Genomic DNA, 18948 nt, shown 5'->3' on the forward strand with positions numbered 1-18948 from the left:
AGGAAAGCCTCGGGTACCCTGGCCAAGCGCTGCTTGTTCCCAGGATGTGATTTAGTGTCTTGGGACCGGCGGCTTTGCGGCTCGTGGACATCTCACGGTGCCGAGTGAAGGGAACAGATTTGTCACCGCTGCTGCCAGGGACATTTTCGGCCTTGGACAATGATTGCTGTTACTAATTCTACTGTGAAACATGCAGAGCATCTGCATGGGGACTTGAGGAAAGTGCTGCCAAAACAGCTCTGGGTTTGTGGCTGTTGCTCCTGGTGTCTGGTTGAGGCAGCGATGAGACAGATCATATGACTTAAGCCCTTGCAAGACCTCATCACTTTTCATGGGAGAATGGAAAAGTGCTGATCCCAAGGCTTTTGTGCTGAGGGAAAGCAGATAAAAATCTGCAGGTGCAACTTAAAAAAAATGGTATGAGAAGCACAAAATAGTGTAAATAAGGCTGAATTTCTAAGGAAAACAAATAAGATCAAGCATGCATGGCAAATAAATGAAAAGAAGGATTTAATGATATAAGCACAGAAGTGTGCATTGTTAATCTAAGTGGATAGTATTTTGATTTCCAGAATATCTGTTAGTTTGAAGCTACAAACAGTATTGATACAAAGAAAGCACAAAGATGAATGGATGTAACAATTCCTATTTTATTTTTCCAATGAAAAGGAACTAGTGATAATTGACTGTAACTCTGCCTGGGCCCATCTCTAGAGAGACATAATCATTCTGGATATATGAAAATAGATTGCTCATTCTAATCCACTATTGTTTTATACTCTTTGGGGCCCACTTCTCAGCTGGTGATAATCAATGGTATTAGTCATCTCAATACAGGGAGCTGATTTACTCTATCAAGGGTTCTGGCCTTGAGCAAAACTCATCTTACCCATTTAATTCTCTTCCTGGAAGCAGCAAACTTAACAAGGCTTGAACAAGAAGTCATCTCCTTTCATCCAGTATGCCAGGAAAATCTCAGAAATGCTATCCATGCACTGCTAAATCATACGAAGAGCGACCACCAGAACCTATGCAGTTGATGTTACAGCCCTAGGTCCCCCAAACACTGAGGTTTTCACTTTGAGAGCTCTCCAGAAGTTATGCAGAACCGTTAATAAATTGCTGTTTTAGAGCCAAGGCAAGAACAGTTTTGCATTGGGCATACCCTCAACCCTCAGCAAGATGTTCAGCTTTTTCTATGTCTGTATTTTCTTGGCCAGAATAACCATGCCTGACATTTAAGAGGGTCATAAAACATGTGAAATCTACCTGAGCTTTTCAAACTTGAGCAACAAAACAACTCAAACCCAGAGAGAAGTCCTCCCTGCCCCCTAATGTTAACTGGCCACATCTTACTTGAATTACCAGTTTGGAAAAAGAGAAAAAACAACCAGAAATTGGCTGCACTTAAGTGTTAAATAGCATTTTCAATCCAATTCCAAGTGTGTAAAGTGAGCCTGAATTGGGTATGAATTCCATTATTGAGTCACAATATTATTAACAGGGGAGGGGCAAAGTTTATCACTATTGTCAGCACGATTATGCTGCTTTCTCGTTTTCCTTATCTCGGAGMGCTTACACAGCGTGGCCTTGATCAGGTTTGTCATCTTCCCAAAGCCTTGGCCACGGTGACAGTCACAATGAATGAACAGATCGGCACTTTGAAGTGCTCRTTGATATCTTGAGGTCAGATGTTTCTTGCATGTTCCTGGACCCTTTCCAGGCACATGGGAAGCGACGGGAGCAGCAGCAGCGCAAGTGTCTCTGCCACTCTTCCCCACCTCTCCCCTCCTCTTGCCCCCATGGCCTGGCTGCTCAACACTCACCAGAAGTCAGAGCACAAAATTGTCACCTCACCTTTTCTTTTGGGTAATGCAGAGTTCTTACATCTAAGCAGTTTGGGAGCATTGCTTAAACTGTCTTGCTGAATCGGAGTGAGCTATCAAGTTATTCCTCCCACACAGAGCAGAACAGCTTGGTCCTGCTGTTTAGGAGTCCTTGCCAGCTGCAGAGACAGGAAAGGATTTTTTCTTTCCTCTTTTACTTGTTCTATTTTCTGCTGTGGAAGTTTGTTAACATTTGCAGCTTGGAAAAAATTTAATTCAAAGGAACACCCAAACAAAAGGATCAAAAATTAAAAAAAATAGGGGAAAAGAAAGCAAAAAGAAAAGAAAATCAATATGTATTAGCATGGCAGAGTTCTCGTCAATTTGAAGAGTCAAGAACAACAGGTCCTGAAATCCTTAATCTGTTTCAATATTTRTTTTTTCCTAATTCCTGTTTTTATTCAAGCAAATATATCACAAAACGTGGAAGAGCTGCAATTGCAAAGATGCCACATTTTTTTGTTGGGAGTAACTCACGTTGTTAAAAGATAAGTCAATGAGAAACTGCCCAAGGAAAAATTKGAAGAATGTGCTGTGCTGAGATTAAAATAGTATATAAAATAATAACAACTCTAGGACATATGAATTTAGCTGAAGGTTTTGTTTCCCTCTCCCCCYTAAAAATAAATAACACTGGAGCAAACCTTTTTAAACTTAACAGCAGGCAGTTAACATTTTCTGGTATGCATTTTTTTWAAATCCCTGTCACCACTAGCTCCTCAGACCAACACATAAAACTTCCCTAAACAGCCAGTGAAATGAATGGCTGGCACACTTCAGGAGCAGTCCCTGGGAAGCACCGTGGTTGCAGCAAGAAGCCAGACAGCAGTGCTATTCCTCAAGAGAAGAAAGGCGTGCCACCAGTAAATAAACACACCCAAAGAATGCTGCTAATCAGCAAATATTTTGTACTATTTCCATAATGAAACTCCACTGCTGTGGAGAACTTTTCATCCTCAAAGCCTAGGGCTAGAATAGGTAAATTATAAATCAGCTCTTGGAGAAGCACTGCCCTATGCACACTGTGTGAGTGTCCTTGACGTTGTTTCTCTTCACAGATCTCCAGTCCCAGGACAGAGAAATCATCTCCTGCAACGTGGATGAGCCTTTCAGCTTTCAGCCAACAGTAAATTGGCTCAATTCAGCAGCCCAGGCAACTGAAAAAGATCTGTGCACCACCATCATGTGGAATATTTACACATGTGTAATGCTGCCTGGCTTCCCAGCACATTGTAACACCTACTGCAGGCAGCGCTCTACTCAAACGGTGCACGAAGAAAGGTTGTGTTTAAATTTCCAGGTAAAGATTTCAGGTGACTCTGCAAAGAGATTTCAAAACTTACTATGAGCCAGTGTACTGCTACCTRGCACATGACCATTCCTGTGTGCTTGATTAGTCCATTTACTCCTRTTTACTTAATGAGTCACATGGAATGTTTAAAGATGTGTTCGCTTATATAAAATGCAAAAACCCAACCAAAGCAGCTGTCTGAATTTATCTGACACAAAGGCAGTCTTCAGGTTAATCAAAGAAAAAGAAAACATCTGTGCATCTGTTTTGCTTTAAATGAATAAAAAAAAAGGTACCCAGAAGGGCAACATATACTGAGTAAAGGTATTACACAGCCAAGGGTAACCTACCATCAGCATCTTATGGTGCAGGGCTTAAGGCATCTTAACTTGAGAATTTCTGGGTAATTTGAACTCTTGAAGCAAAATACAAAAGACAGGTAATTTCAGAGATATACAGGATCCAATCCAAAAAGAGCTTTGTACATCAAAACCAGCACTTTGAAATAAACCCGTAAATAAAATGCAAGTCTAAAGCAGGTCAARATACCACTAAGAAAGGAGGAAGTCACTAACCCGTTCCAGGGGGGTCAAGGATACCTCCAAATAAACTGCAGTAGAAGGTTCGAAATGTGGCAGTCACGGGCTGCAATTTTCACATCCAGTAGTTTCATTACAAAAATRAAAGAAATGACACCTTCCTGCCCTTTCCCTAGTGATGAGTGACATCACTGCCAGGACAAAAATCTGACAGTRAAGATAGGTGATGGCCAAAAAATATTTTGTACAGATTTATTACATACTTGAATTATCAACAATACTGATCTCCACATAGCCTAATTGCATCTTATTCTGTGCATGGCCCTGCTATATCCGTGTTTCAGCCTCCTTCCTGACCCTATTTCCTGGATCAGGACAATTCAGGAACTTCCCAAAAGATGACTTTGTCCAYGTCTCAAAGCAGAATCAGCTGCTGCTGACAGATGAATGTCCAGAAATCTTGGTAACAGAATTCTATGATGGGGATGCACAGCCTGTCCATCCCAGTGCCCAGCTCTTTTAAACATGAGACAGCTTTTCTGAAGTCTTACTGCACTGCAGACACTGCATCTCCCGTGTTGCAGACCCCACAGAAAGCCCAGATAATTTACACACTCAATCCTCTTCTGCAGGCTTTCAAAGGTTTGAAGAGCGTTACCACATCCTGACCTTGCACCTCTGCCTCTCATTTTCTTTGCTGCACTAAACCGCACAGATCTCCCACTCATTTAGGCCATATTCTTTAAAAATCATTTTGACAATCTTACTGTTCTCCTTTGGATGTKTCCAGGTGGTCTCAGAGGGACAGAAGGAGGCAGAGGAAAGGCACAGGAAGGGAAGAAGTGGGCACAGCCTGGGTTTGCACCTCTCTGCATGCTGAGCAAAAGACCCGGCAGGATGGGAACAGAGAAACTCACCAGCGATGAGAAAGGTYCTGCCCCAGAGCAAAGGAGGAAACAGTAGTCTGAGGTATAATCCAATTTCTTGTCTGCTTACATTCACCAGCCATCACAAGGCCATGACTAAGAGTGGTCTGTCAGGTTGCAAATTGTAGCGAAATAACATAGAAACATTTTTAATATCTGTCTAAAAGGCTAACAACCAACGTTACCTGCCTTGGCACTGAAATATGGTGCTTTCAATATGGTGGAGAGTCAGTGGGACACGACAAAACAAGCTTGGTTCTGTTTGCACACTATGGTTTGGAAGGCACCTGAATTCCGAGCAGATGGAATTGGGAGGTGTTTTCATGGAGGAATAACAAACCAAACAAAAAACCCTCTGAAACTTTGGTTCAGTCTGGAAGATAACACAACCTTTGCATAAATGCAAGGGYCCGTATTCTATCTAATCTACAGATGAATCAGTGGCTCAGCAGGTTGCTGCCATCTGCTCATTTCACCTCTATGTGGGTTTACAGACAGGTGAGATTGTCACAGCTACCTGACTGATGGASCCTACATTCTCAGCCTCGATGAAAGACCTGTCTGCACATTCAATCCTCCCCCAACACACTCTTTTTTCTTTTAGACAGTGTTCCCCAATGACATTTGAACATCTATTTCTGCAGTTTGTCTGAATTTTTTTTTCCACTGAAAGAAAAACCTTATTGACCACAAGAAGAACTTKTCAGAAGGAAGTTTCTGATCTTCCATAAAAAGGTATTTTCTTCTGCCATTTAATTTTTTTCTGTCGAGGTGTAAATAAAGTTCTTCCACCAAAAATATTTCTAGCATTTACAAGAACTTTAAAAAAAGTAATTGCCATTTCTTGATTAGATCAAGAGTATGAACACACGCCTTTCACACTGCTCTTCCCCCCATATGATGAATTATTTCTGCTGAGATCTTTCTTTTAAACAGTTTTTCAACTGTATTTTTTGTCTGTTTTACACTCAACCACACAAATACTGAGCAGAACAGAACAAATGCTCACAAAAGGGTAGCAAAATATTCCAGGGTGTGATTCCCAATTTGTGTGGTATTAGATGGACTTGGTGAAGAGGCTGCTGTGCTCAGAAAGCTCCTCAGACACCACTCCTAAGCCTGACAGAGAYTGTGAATCAGAGCCCTCAGCAGCAGCAGTTCACAGCCAAGGATATTGGTGTAAACTGAAATCAATAATGATTTAAACCACGGTGCCAGGCCCTTGGCTCTGGCCATGCCACACCGTCCACTGCCAGGACAGAGGAGGGATGAATCACTGGGACAGGAGCACCTGACCCCACCTCTCCATGAATCATATGACCCCTTGAGCCTGCAGCCCTCGGACATCTGGCTCTTCCTGCTCTGGTCTGGCATAAACATCGTAAAATAAAACCTGAAAGGACCTGCAGCATACCCAAGTCACGGTTCTGCATCTGTTTAAAAACTAAAGCCAAAAAAMCCAAACACCCAACCCCCAAATTTCTACATGTGAAACAGTACTTTTATTCCGAAGGGACTGCTGTTGTTTACATGACATTTTGTTTGTGACTGTTCATAGAAAATTAGGATTAGGAAGTGTGACTCAAAGTTCTGAAAACATTATGCTGGAAATTCATTAAAAATTCACTAAAAATTCACAGTCTGTTTTCACGTTTGGAAAACCACTTTAAATATTTTTTTTAAAGGCTCACTTCTACTAAAATGCCTTGTAATACTATTATTATTAAACTYTGCAGTAATTAAGATAGTTAGCAGGAAGGCAAAGTTGGTGTGTTTATACTTGACATGTGTTTTCATCCTTCCCCRTATTAGAAGAATACTTTTCACACCCAGATGTGTAAGATTTACTGCAGCCTGCTGAACTTGTCATTGTTATCAATTACCTTTCTCATTTTATAGTTGTGAACACAGTTGAGAAGCACGTGATTGTTTTAGAAACTTTTTCCTCAGAGCCACAGACCCTGTCCCCAATGCAAATATCAAGAAATGTGTGAATTGATGAAAGCAACCATCTGCAACAACCCCTGAGCTAAAAAATCCAGAGTGAGATAAAGTGGAACTTCCTACTTCTTTCTATGGCTTTGGAAGATAAAATTCACAATCTTAGACAAAAGGTCAAATTAATCTTTTACTCATATGTTTGTCGAAACCATAATTCAGTAGCAACAAAGTCAGATTTAACTTTTCTTTGAAGTTTTATTACATGTACCTTGGTGTTACTTTCAACACAAATATTTCTGCACAGCCCAAGGTGCATGGTAACTATTGCAGACCTGATTCTGAGGTCAGATGGAGGCAATTAATCATTTATTCCACTGGACTTGTTGGAATTACAGCGAGACAAATGGGTTCATCAGAATTACAGCCCCTCAGCTGCAATAAATAAAAGATATATTCAAATCTGTGAGCAATTTTCTATTACTTAATCTTTCATTTTCATTTCCCCACAAACTTTACCCAAATAGAAATTAAAGCACTGTGGCTGAAACTGTGAGCTTCATGAGTCCATAAAAGGCACAAGACTAATGTTCTCTACGTGATGGCAAATTGCACTTCTTTGTGTGCATTACAATACTTTTACAAGAGTTGCTATGTAAAAAGAAAATACTGATGATCATTTAACACAGTAAGAATTCACTTAAATGAACTGCCAGAAGAACAGAACTCTTAAAATAATTGATTTTTCCCCACATCAGATGAAAAATGCATAACACTGTAGAATGAAGTCCGTTTGAGCAAAAGCCATTTTCTGTCCATTAAAAGAAACATAAAATACATTGGGGTACTTAATTAAAAGTCTCAGAACCGATTTGCACACCATAAATTCACCAAACACACACAAATTTAAGTAAAATACCTTAATTAATGCTTTTGCTAAATCTATGGGCCCTCCCAAATATTTTATAAGCGTAGAAAATTTACATTCACTATAGTTCAAAAAACATCACTGTCACTAAGAAATAAATTCATCACAGTTGCTGCCTCAGTGTTTCTGCCAGCACGCTGATGCCTCACATTTATGGAATGTATGGAGTGATTTGGAAATGACAGCTATCTCATGACAGGCAATACCAGCAGACAGCCTCTGAAAAAAATCCATATTGACCTCACCTCCATCCAGCACCTATTGACAGTTGTCACTCAAACTGTGATATCACATAAACACTTTCCGATCTGAGGCTTAAGTTTCCATAGTAGGGCAAAATCCTGTTAACTTCTGACCCACCTCTCAGACATCCTTTCTGTTGTATTCATGTTTGCAAGCAGCTGACAGGTTTTCCAAGGCACAGCATGTATGGCTTGTGCAGCACCCGCACTCCCTGCCCTCCAAGTTTCTTCTCTTAGACAAGTCAGAAACTTGTTGCTAATCAAAAGTAAATAAATCTCTGCCTGACAAAGACACAGAGCAACCTAGAGAAAGAAATAGAATATTATTTGAATGGATTCTATGAAAGACCTGCAGCACATTTTCTGTTTGGTCTCTTCCACTTTCTGTTCCAGGTGGATCAGTTTTCCCCATCACCTGATCCTTTTTATTTCAATACTTTGGGCAGCTCCAAATGTTGTGAGGAAATAACGATGAACCACAAAACCACACCATAGATATCACCCAGATTATAAAGAGAGATGAGGAAATATAAAATTATCTTCAATTAAAAAACTTAGGACCTCTATGAGAAGGCARCGGGGAATGAAGTGTTCTCAGTGTTATAAAAAGAATGATTTATAGCTGCAGGAAAGAAATTAATGTCCGTATATCACAGCTGTTGATACAATGCTGTGAYGAGAGGTTTCAGAAAGATGGAGCAGGGATGAGTGTTTACAACCACATCTATCTGCCCCTATGCAAAACTTTTGGTAATTTWTAACAAATTAAAGAATTCTTCAAACTAAGACATTCTTCAATCCCTGTCAAACATTTAAAGAAAGTAGTATCAGTTTCTTTCCCTCTCCAGCGCTTCAGTAACAACTGCTAAAGGCTCAATATTCCAACAAATCCACTAATAACACAGCAAGTTTATACTCAAATACTACAATGCCTTAATCTAACCACTTATATACCTCCTTCACCCTAAAAATAGTACTTCTTACTTGAACAAAAAGACACAGAACTCTTGGGCTGCACACAAAACATACCTCTGGATGAGTAATTTCTTTGCCTTTTGCTCTCCAACCCAAATTATGGATATATTTCCAAGTTACATTTTGCATTCTGAAACTAAATACAAAATGCAGAGGAATAGCTAGTAACTGCAGCCAGGTTTTTGAAGTAAACAAACTTAGTTTTGTAACTGAACTTTTGTAATGCTGGTAATTCACAGGAACTGAGAAATAAGATCTGGTCTTTGTGAAACTGAAGTAGATATGGATCTAGAATGAAAGGCTGTCCTAGAAAATTAGAGAGAGTTTGGAGATATGGATTTATTCTTAAGGATATATTCCTTCCTGGATGTCAGGTGCCATTTGTCACACCCTGGATTTTGCTGTCCATCAGGATATAGGTGAAAAAAAAAAATTTAAACTGCTTCATAGCTCAAGGAATTTAGTCAAGAGACATTTTTATACAATAGAGAAAGAAGTCACTATCCATTAACAAACAATAAAAGATCCAGGCAAATCTACATTAGTGTGCATATGTACAGTGGCAGGATGCACAACACCACATTTCYTGAAGAAGCACTGTTGCAGAGTGTGCTGCAGCCCCACTAAAAATATCACACACTTTTGGCCTGCCTAGTTTGATGCAAGGATGCAGAAATGCTTTCTGATTGCAACAAGGCTAGAGAAACACATGGCAACTTCTGAATCCCCAGGTACCCTCAGTTCATTTAGTTCAATTCATTTACTTCACTTGCAGGTTTGAAATGGCATTAAAGATGTAAAACAACCTCTTTCCAGGCTCTGGTGCAGACATTGACACCACATGGCCAGACTGCTGCATCCACAYCAAGCCCCATAGACTTCACCATGGCTTCAGGCTGAATGTCTTTATTTTGCCTACATGCTGCAAGATCAGATCTCACAATCTGATTGATAATCACTAAGATGACCAAGAGGTGCCATTTAAAAAAAAAAAAAAAAGCACACGAGCTTTTTGCCCCTTCTCTTTCAGGATAGCTTAGAAAGAGGGAGAGCAGCTGGGCAATGACACCATCATAACATCCCCTGATCCATGGCAGAGGATCACACCTGGCCCTGGGCCACCACCCACTGCTGGCCCCAGACAGACACATTTCCCTCTTSTCCCTCCACCCTGTGGGCCTTCCACAGCTGGAAGTGATGGGGTCATGGCACTACCACATGGCATCTCCCAAAAATGTACAGGGGAAGCAGGAATAGAACTGAGATTGTTTGGTGCCATTCAGTATCCAGAGCAGAAAATTGTATAATTCTCATCCCTCTGTTATGAACCATRAGGTACAGGCAGTAAGGTGCTGATGTCGGAGAATTTCTAATTCCCTCTATACACTTTTATTTTATATATTTAAAAAAATCAGAAAAATACACACACATATGTGTGTATATATATATATAAACATAAACTATATGAAATAAAATACGGGATGATTTCCAGGAGTGTCACCACAATCTGAGTGATTAATTACAAGAAAGTAGAAGCCAACTGAAAAGAGACATAGAACATATCCTACTCCTATTTTCCCTTCCCACGMAGTCTGGTGCTGTTAATTTAATTTTCTTAATTTAGTGACGATTACAGATGCAAATCTGACAGTGTGTAAAAACCRAAATTAGGAAGCAAATAGTAATGGTTGGGTTGGTACCAACATCAAATGGTGCCTTCAGCATCACATCTGGTTTGTGATCTGAGAGGACTACCTCTGCAGGGAGAGGCATTCATCTTTGAAAGCAGGGTGAAGATTCTCATTATCAGGGAATTTATCTGCTAGCAGCAAATTATGAGCTGAAGGAACACCTTCCTCAGAACTGCAGGAGCCAGACACGAAATTAGGAGGATGTGGTTATGTTAGGCCAGATACCTCATGACTCCACAAACCTCTTACTCAGTTTCATACTGCAGGGACACTCTGTGGGATAAAAGGTTTTGGTGTGTCTGGCAGAAAGAGAGCAAGGGTGTGAATAATGATGCTTCCTAATATGTAATTGTTAGCAGACACCAGGGAGACAAAAGTGTTGCTTAGGCTGGAGAACTAGATTCATACAATAAGAACACCAAAAAAATCTTAGTCTGCAAGCTGGAGCTAAGTTTCTGAGACTCAGCAATCTAGGAATCCTGAGCTGTCTACCAGCAAGAGGGCAAGCAACCCAATTTTCTTTCCACCTCACTATGGGGTTTCATTACATTTGTAAACAGAACAACATGAAGTCGATCCCTATGATAGCACAGACACTYTCAAAAGCCAGGAGCTTCCCTCTGCATGTATCCCCGCAGAGGGAGAGGAGGGCAGAATGTGAAATAGTGCATGGGTACAACTTGCCATGAACAAACATGATTCTTGTTAAACAGCTTGACAAGAATATTGTGGTTTGGGAGACAGAGAGGCAGCAAGGGCAGGGTTGCTGAGAGTCACACTGCTTTGCAGCCCAGGGCATGTGGTGGCCTCAAGCTTTATGAACACTCACTATGGTGGGGTCTATTATCTGCCAGGCGCCACTGATGCCTGAATTATTGCATTTCAATAAAAATKGCAGCGTTGGTACTTAACCCAATAACTGGAGTGCTGCATTCCCTTTCCGCGCTGAATTAGCAGCAGCAAAGAAGGGGAAAGGGGGAGAGCTGCCCCCGTGCTCCCCCCGAGCACTCACACAGATGGCAGCTCTGGGCTCAGGCAGGCCAGGGACAGGGGACAGGGTGAGCTCAATTGGTGGCAGCTCTGGGACTGCACCACCACAAACCACAGGAACAGCCATGCCAGGCACAAGGTACAAAACTCAGCCTGCTTGGAGGCAGAGGGGAGACATTATACTGGGGGAAGGCTCAGATAAGCTAATGAACCTCCAGAAATTTGAAACCCCCTCAAGAATACATATTTTTAAAAAATTCTCTATAAACTAACAATGTGTTGTAAAAACCTAGAAGAAAAAAGCAACCACCAAAGCATGCTGCTTACAAATGCCTCTATAGATGTAAACTCATTACTCATTTATATATGAAGTGAAAAATATTAAGATAAATGATGCTATTTACTGGCATGATGCACCTAACATCAAAACAGATGTGTATTTTCAATGTTGGGTGCATTAAACACATTATCCAACTTTCAAAATACAATAAGTGATTTATGCTAGAGGTTGAATATGCCCAAGCAGCAACTAAAAATATAATAGAAGAAAAACCCAAACAACCCAGAGCAGACCAGCAAAACTAGGTTACAAAGTCAGCCAGAAAACTCAGAATTAACCATAAAACTGGATGGTAAAACTTAAATAAATCCTTGATTTTGGGCATCTTATGTAAAACCAATTTTTTTTTCCCTGTAATGGTTCACAAGGTTTTCCAGGATTTAATCTGTAGTTCTGTTACTTAGAGACACAAACATATTTACCAAACAAGAAAAAAAAAACTTACAGTGTTTATATTTTGTCAGAGGATCCAACACAAAAGTATATTTTCCGGAAAATACATAAGCCAAGATTTCTGGAGTCAAGCACAGAGTTTTCCAACCTTTCATTTTCCACTTTAAAACCAAAGCAAAATATCCATCCTCTCACAACATGTCCCAAGTGGGACACACATTTCTCCCTTAACACGGGACAGCAAAGAAGACAACCAAGTTTTTAAAAYAGGCTTTCCTCAAATTTGACAAGAKAWAGRAAAAAAAAAAAMCATCCAGCCATTCTTCTTACCTTAATAATCTTGTCAAAATACAATCTTGTCACAAGTCAGTTGGGACAGCCTGGGCACAAGGGGTTGTCCTTGGTGTGATGGCTCCCTCTGAGAAGATTGGACAAACACTTCCAGGAGAGACTGTATCAGCTGGCAGCAGAGTGGTTCCACCCCGGATGGCTCAGCTTGATCAGAAAGGCTCTCACTCCCCACCAAACAGCACCTGGTCAGGACAAAGAAAAGCAGGTTGAAGTTTATATACGTTTACCTCCCAATCAGTGTTGAAGCACCTGAAGTCATTTTAGCCCTGATTTGCAGCCAGAGCAGGTGCTACTGGGGCTGTGTGTGAAACAGAGAGGTGCTCAGAGCTGGAATTCGATGGGAGCAGCTCAGGTGTGAGATCCCTGTGAGGAGCAGGGGCTCTGCCATGGGGTCACCCTGCTCSTTGTGGGGAGAATGGCTGCAGAGTGGGAGGTCTGCGTGCCTGCTGTCCGGAAACTGGGAAAGGAATTAGCTTGGAAAGGGCTCAGCCATTGTTTGTAAGCTCTGTTAAGGGCATTGAATCAAAAAGAAGGGGYTTTAAAACAAACAAGGGGAACTCCAGCATGTGGGGGTTTCAGGAAAACTCGTCACACAGTAGTAGCATGAACATCTTTGAGATCCAAGAGCTGTCCTGAGTTTACAAACTGTGCTCAGTGATGTTAAAAATCTGGGTTTGTTTTTAAGATGCGAAGGAACAAGGCTGCCACTGTTCAGGAAACAGTTCCAAGAACAATTTGCTTCATTAGCCACGGGTCTGAGGCCCCCTCTGAGAACACATCAGCACCTCGGGGGTGAGGGGAGGCAGATCGGGGGAAAGCCTGGGAATGCTCACCAGCTGGACCAACACAACAGGCAGCAGGTGGCTGGGAAGGCGCTGGCTGAAGGTGCAGCTGCTTGGCTCTGCCGGATTGGGAGAGCTGTCCTGGGAAGGAAGGCTGGAGAACAGCTCCTGCAGGAGCCGGCTGAGACAGAGTTTATCCAGACTGGCCAAGCCTGGCTGGGAGGACACGGTGTCTGACCCTTCCCAGAGCCACTGCRGGGCTGGGCAGTCACCCAGGAGGGCACTGCCCACCTGGCAGATGTGYTCCAAGAAATGCCTGATCTGCTTCCAGCAACAAATGACTCCATGGGGGCTCGCTGTGAAGGAATATCCTGAATATCCTTGCTGCTGGAGCTCAGTCTCCAGCACACAGCCACAGGCAGGGTGTGAGTGCTCCCCTGGCACTCCTTGCCTCGCTGGCTCTGAAAGAGTCACAGTCTCTTTGTGCTCCATCACACTGCTGCAGTCCCCATGCCAGAGGTTATAGGACGTGTTAGAGTTTGGAAAACCTGTGGATCCTCTCTCTGGCCTCKCTCAGATACTCAAAAGCACTTGCTTCTTTGAAGCAGAAATTCCTCTTCCCATGGTATGCCCGATGTTGGAGTGCACAGACCTTTGCTGTCTCACAGAGCACAAAACAGATTCAGTGCTTTTGTTCTTCAGGGAACCAATAAAACCTACATGGAAGCAGCTGTAAGCTGGAGAGATCTGCAGCTCCTGAGGCTGCTCTTGGCTGAAAGAAAGTGCCTCAGCCTCAGCTGATGCTTTCATAAATGTGCTGACCAGTTTAGGACMCAGAATTAGAGCTGGGCTGGTGAAAGACTGATCAATTGTTTGGGCACAACTTCTTTACAGCTTAGAAAAAAAATATTTCCAWTTGCTTATTCAAAACTATGTTTATGCATGCTCCCAGCTGCCCCTTGCAGTTCATTTCTCCCACAAAGGCACAAGGAGAAAAAACAAACCAAAATTGCTCTAGATGTTGTCCCTTCAGGTTTTTAAAGGTGAATTTATGAGGGTCCTTTCTAACTGTAAACACTGAGGGCAATCAGAAGGGGGAGTGTTGGGAGACCACGTGGAATATTTGCTGGTAACACAGCAGCAAGGAAGTCTAAGATGAACATGCAAGAGTCAAGACTGGCTGAAGATAAGACCAGCTGGTGTTAATTGAGGATGGAGTCAGTTGAATAGACTCAAAGAAYCACTGAGRYTGGCAAAGAGCTTTAAGAGCATTGYGCCCAACTATTAACCCAGCACTGCCAAGCCCAGCACTAAACCATGTCCCCAAGTGCCACATCCAGATGTCTTTTAAATCCCTCCAGGACTGGTGACTCAACCACTTCCCTGGCAGCCTGTTGACAGCCCTTTCAGTGGAGAAACTTTTCCAGTAGGCACAGGAGAACCTATCCCATCCCATTTTTATGGCCAGCTCTGCCTTCACTCTGCTGGGTTCAGTGAAGACAATGTGTTTTTGCAGGRTGTTAACATCCAGCTTAATCTCTTCTACCCAAATCTGTATGAAATCCATTTTTCTTGTAACATTTTAAACTCACTGTTTTGTCTCAGCCTGGGAGTTGTACTACTATTGTCAGACTTTGAGGTCAGCAAAGGCATTATTAGCAGGCTATTCTGAAATCCTATCAATGCAGGGAAGAAGAACCTAGCAAATCCATAAAATTAAATGACACCATTCAGAAAACATTGTATGATGTACTTCTATAAGCATACCTTTCAAAATCTGTCTATTATTCCTTAATATTTGGGCCACGCCTTGCAGAGCTGGTGAAGCCTTGAAGAATTCTCTTTTCATACAGGAAGATTTGTTAGACTTCAGAGTCAAAACCTTTATATTGAGAAGCACAGTGAGCCAGGTCATGCAGAAACCTGTAATGGAGGAGCTGGGTGTAACACCTGTTCAAAAAATCAAATTTTGTGTACAACTGGCTTTTGACTTGTTCTGTGTTAAGAAGTTTCATTCTCCTGCAATTTTGCAACTGACATGAATAAAATTTAAAAAATKATTCATTCTCCCATTCTTCTCTATAATGTCCACAAACAAGCTTTCCCCTTTCCAGATTTCACCTCTTATTTCACTCTCAGTCCAACAAAATGTCTGTAGACACAAGACCAATGGAATAAACCCCAACCCTATCATTACTCCCATTTAAACAGCATTATCTGGGTGTGCAAGTTCACACCTCAGTGAGGAATAGGGGGAAGCATGGAGAATTGCCATCATTGCAGCTGGTGCTAGCTGACATGGCAGGAAGGCAGATTGCTGTGGGGACAGTGCTGCATCTGCTGCCCTGTTTATGGCAACCAACCAGACCCTCTCTGTAGCTCCAGCTTCCTTGTGCTGCTCACACAGTGCAGAGGGATGCTAATAAGGCCACAAACAGCTCATAACGAATCAAGACTTTGAAGGAAAAAAAGAGAAATCACTCACCTAAGCATGCCAGACTTGAGTGTGTTACACGTGGGTTCTTCTCTTATTCACAGTGTGTGATGAAGGGYAAATTTTGGGAACGGTGGTGTACTGCTACGGCCATCCACTAATGGTCTAKTCCAAAATTACAGCTCAGCACAACTTGGTAATCACTGTTATCCACGGGAGGGAGTGAAATGCCTTTAAAACAGCTCTTGAGATTATACTGAAAGGAGTCCTCACACGGGAAAGAATTTAACCCCAAAGCTTTGAAAAGAAAAAAAAAAAAAGACGAAACCTTTGATCTTGACCATTTGCTACGGCCTGAGCGYGCAGTTCAGGGCAGAAGCGTTGGCCTCTGCTGTCTTCAGAGCCCGCAGTGGCTGCCTGCCAAGCAAGTGCTCTGCAGTCCAAGCATGAGGACAGCTCGAAATAACACCGGCTACCAAGAGCCCAGAGGGCAGGAGTGCAGGAGCCGAGCGTCAGCTGGGGCGAGCGGCACTACCGCCACGCGTCCCGTTTTGGCAGTGAGGCCAGGGCTTGGTTTTGAGAGTGCCATCTCTGAGTTGTCTCTGGAAATAATATAATCCTCTTATTACCTGCTTCACCAGTTTTAAGGTCGCTTTGGTCTTCTGGGGCCGTGTAAAGCTGTTGTAGCTCCACAGGGGAAAATCTTGGCTATTCCTCTTAGAGCAAAGCCTGACTGTCTGAGATGTGGTAGAAAGGAGCAGAAATCTCAGTAACCCTCTGAAAGTGCAGTGTGCACAAATAATCTTTGTGCCTGCAATTCTCTCCTGGCCTGGATGCTAARGCAGTTTTTAATGAGGATTTGGCTCGGTGTGCATGTTTCCATGAAATGCTTACAATCTTCTTTTCCAGCCCCCACAATAATACCTATGTGCACAAAAATAATGAAGTCCCATGTACAAATATGCAGAGCCACATGCCAGTTCCTCAGCTTTCCAGCCCTTTCCAGGGCTCCAACAGAGTGGCTTCAGAGAGAGGGCAGGAGGACAGCTAAGATGCTGACACCTAGAACAAGGAGCAAAGAACACAACGAAACGCTTTGTCAGCTCAGATCTTTATTGTGGCACTGAAGACAGAGCTACAGCCTGACAGAAAGTGTTTATGACCTGGGCAGCAAGAAGACAACAGTGAAAGGATCAAGGCCTGTTAAACCAGGATACAGCTGTCCCCAGAGAACTTGATCCTGGCCAACGGGCTTTGGCAAGGAGCAGTTCACATGCAATAGCTGTGTTTTGCTGTGGATGATTGCCTAAATCCCAGCTTAAAGTCGTTAAGTGCTCTAGTCCCCTTCACATGATGATCTCTCAGTCTGACAAGTCTGGGAGAAAGGGATGCAAAAATAGCTAAAAATTAGGTTTTATCTGTTTTTTGAAACATCTCTTTTCATTAGGAAAAGGATACGATRGATATCACCTCTTTGTTCCCTTAAGGTTAAACAAAATTATGGGGCATGGCAGGAAGACAAAAAAGCATGCTGGAATGAGGAAGAGAAGAAAACTAGTTCATTCRCCATAAAATTAAGAAGTCTAATAACGACAAAAGTACTAGGAGAAAATGCAACATAGAATCACAGAATATGCYGAGTTGGAGGGTACCCATTGGGATCACTGAGTCCAACCCCTGGCCCTGCACAGAACACCCCAAGAGTCACTCCATGTGCCTGAGAGCATTGTCCAAACGCTTCTTGAACTCCGCCAGGCTTGGTGCTGTGGCCACTTCCTTGGGGAACCTGTGCCAGTGCCCARMCACCCTCTGGGTGAAGAACCTTTTCCTGATATCCAACCTAAACTTCCCCTGATTCAGCTTCATGCCACAAACAAACAAACAAACAAACAAACAAACAAACAAACAAACAAACAAATGCCATTCACTGACTTCCAAAAAGTTTTCATTATCCTTAAGAAATGAGTAATGTTTTCACTATCCTTAAGAAATGAGTAATAACAAACCATTAAAGTAAGCTACAAGGTTTTTCTCTACTTACAAAAAAAAATTAATATGAATGAATGTTTCTATACAGGAAAATACAACCTTGAAAAACGAGTGTTTGTATTTCATGGAGATGCAAAACACGAATAAAGTGGAGCAGGAAGTAGAAGTGTCCACATCAACAAAATGGACCGTCACAGGGATGAAGATGCCTGGAAGGGTCCAAAAGGTGGCTGTCTGAGCAGCTCAGTCACTTATTGGTGCAAAGTCTTTGTGACCAGAGAACCCTCTGACATTAACAATTCTACTGGGCAGTGACAGTGACATCAAGTGGATACATTAGTGAATTAAACAACTGAGTTACTCTGATACACGAGAAACTGTATTTTAGTAATGATTCATCTGAAAAGTGCTTCTACCATAAGAGAGATTGAAAAGTGATTTGCCCTTTCAGAGGCTCTTGGTGTTCATGTGTACATCATCTCCTCCCTCCATCTTCATATGGAGGGCAACTCCCACTTCATTTATTTGAAAATGGAGAAATCTTCCAAAGAGGCTGAGAAAAGAGTGAAAAATTGGAAGTTTCATCCTTCCAGATACAAATAGCAACAGTTCATGAATGCAGAATTAGTTTGGGAAAACTCAGATGCATAAAATAGGGCTGCCCCAGGCTGTTTTAGCTTCTTCACAACAATGCTGTAGTACATATTTAGTTATCCAGTAATGCCAGGAAACTGCTGATGACTTCATTATCCACAAAGTATGCATGCATGCACCCCAAGTGAGTCCACTGCAAAGGTGTTCACATCATTAAATTTAGAGTAAGGCACCAAAGCACTTTAAAAACACATTGGGACTCTTTAATGAAAAGAATTTTTTTCTCTCTATGTGGGTGAAAATATACAAATGCAAAACCTTCAGCATAGCTTTATTCTAAGATAAAGCCACACCATTTTCACCATGAAAGTGGTGGCAGTGTCTCTTTTATCTTCATCTGCCAACACCCCTGTTTCAACCTTATACTCCCATGTGACCAATACTCCCACTTCAGCCTAAGTGCCTGCCACTCACTGGAACTTTTCTTTATTAGAACATTTTATTAGAGGGTTTGTACTGCTTGCTCAGCACTGCTGGAGCGGTGCCTTGCAAGTGAAATCAACAGCGATGCTCAAGTGTGCAGTGGACTTGGTGGAATACCCACACTCTCTTTCAGTACCCATAAACAGGATTGCATTTTRTCTTGATTTCTGTCAGTG

General features: G+C 42.1%; 1 protein-coding gene across 1 annotated transcript in view; it reads right to left on the reverse strand.

The window, feature by feature from the left end:
- ESRRG (estrogen related receptor gamma) overlaps window positions 1-4607 on the reverse strand; it is a 448915-nt gene extending 444308 nt beyond the window's left edge. Inside the window, exon 1 of the mRNA XM_057365148.1 lies at window positions 4484-4607. The gene's annotated coding sequence lies outside the window, so the exon portion shown is untranslated. The remainder of the gene's footprint in view (window positions 1-4483) is intronic.
- Between the last annotated feature and the right edge of the window lie 14341 nt (window positions 4608-18948).

This window comes from Malurus melanocephalus, unplaced genomic scaffold (assembly GCF_030028575.1).
Source record: "Malurus melanocephalus ecotype Western Australia unplaced genomic scaffold, MMel_1.1 scaffold_48, whole genome shotgun sequence".
Taxonomy (NCBI): domain Eukaryota; kingdom Metazoa; phylum Chordata; class Aves; order Passeriformes; family Maluridae; genus Malurus; species Malurus melanocephalus.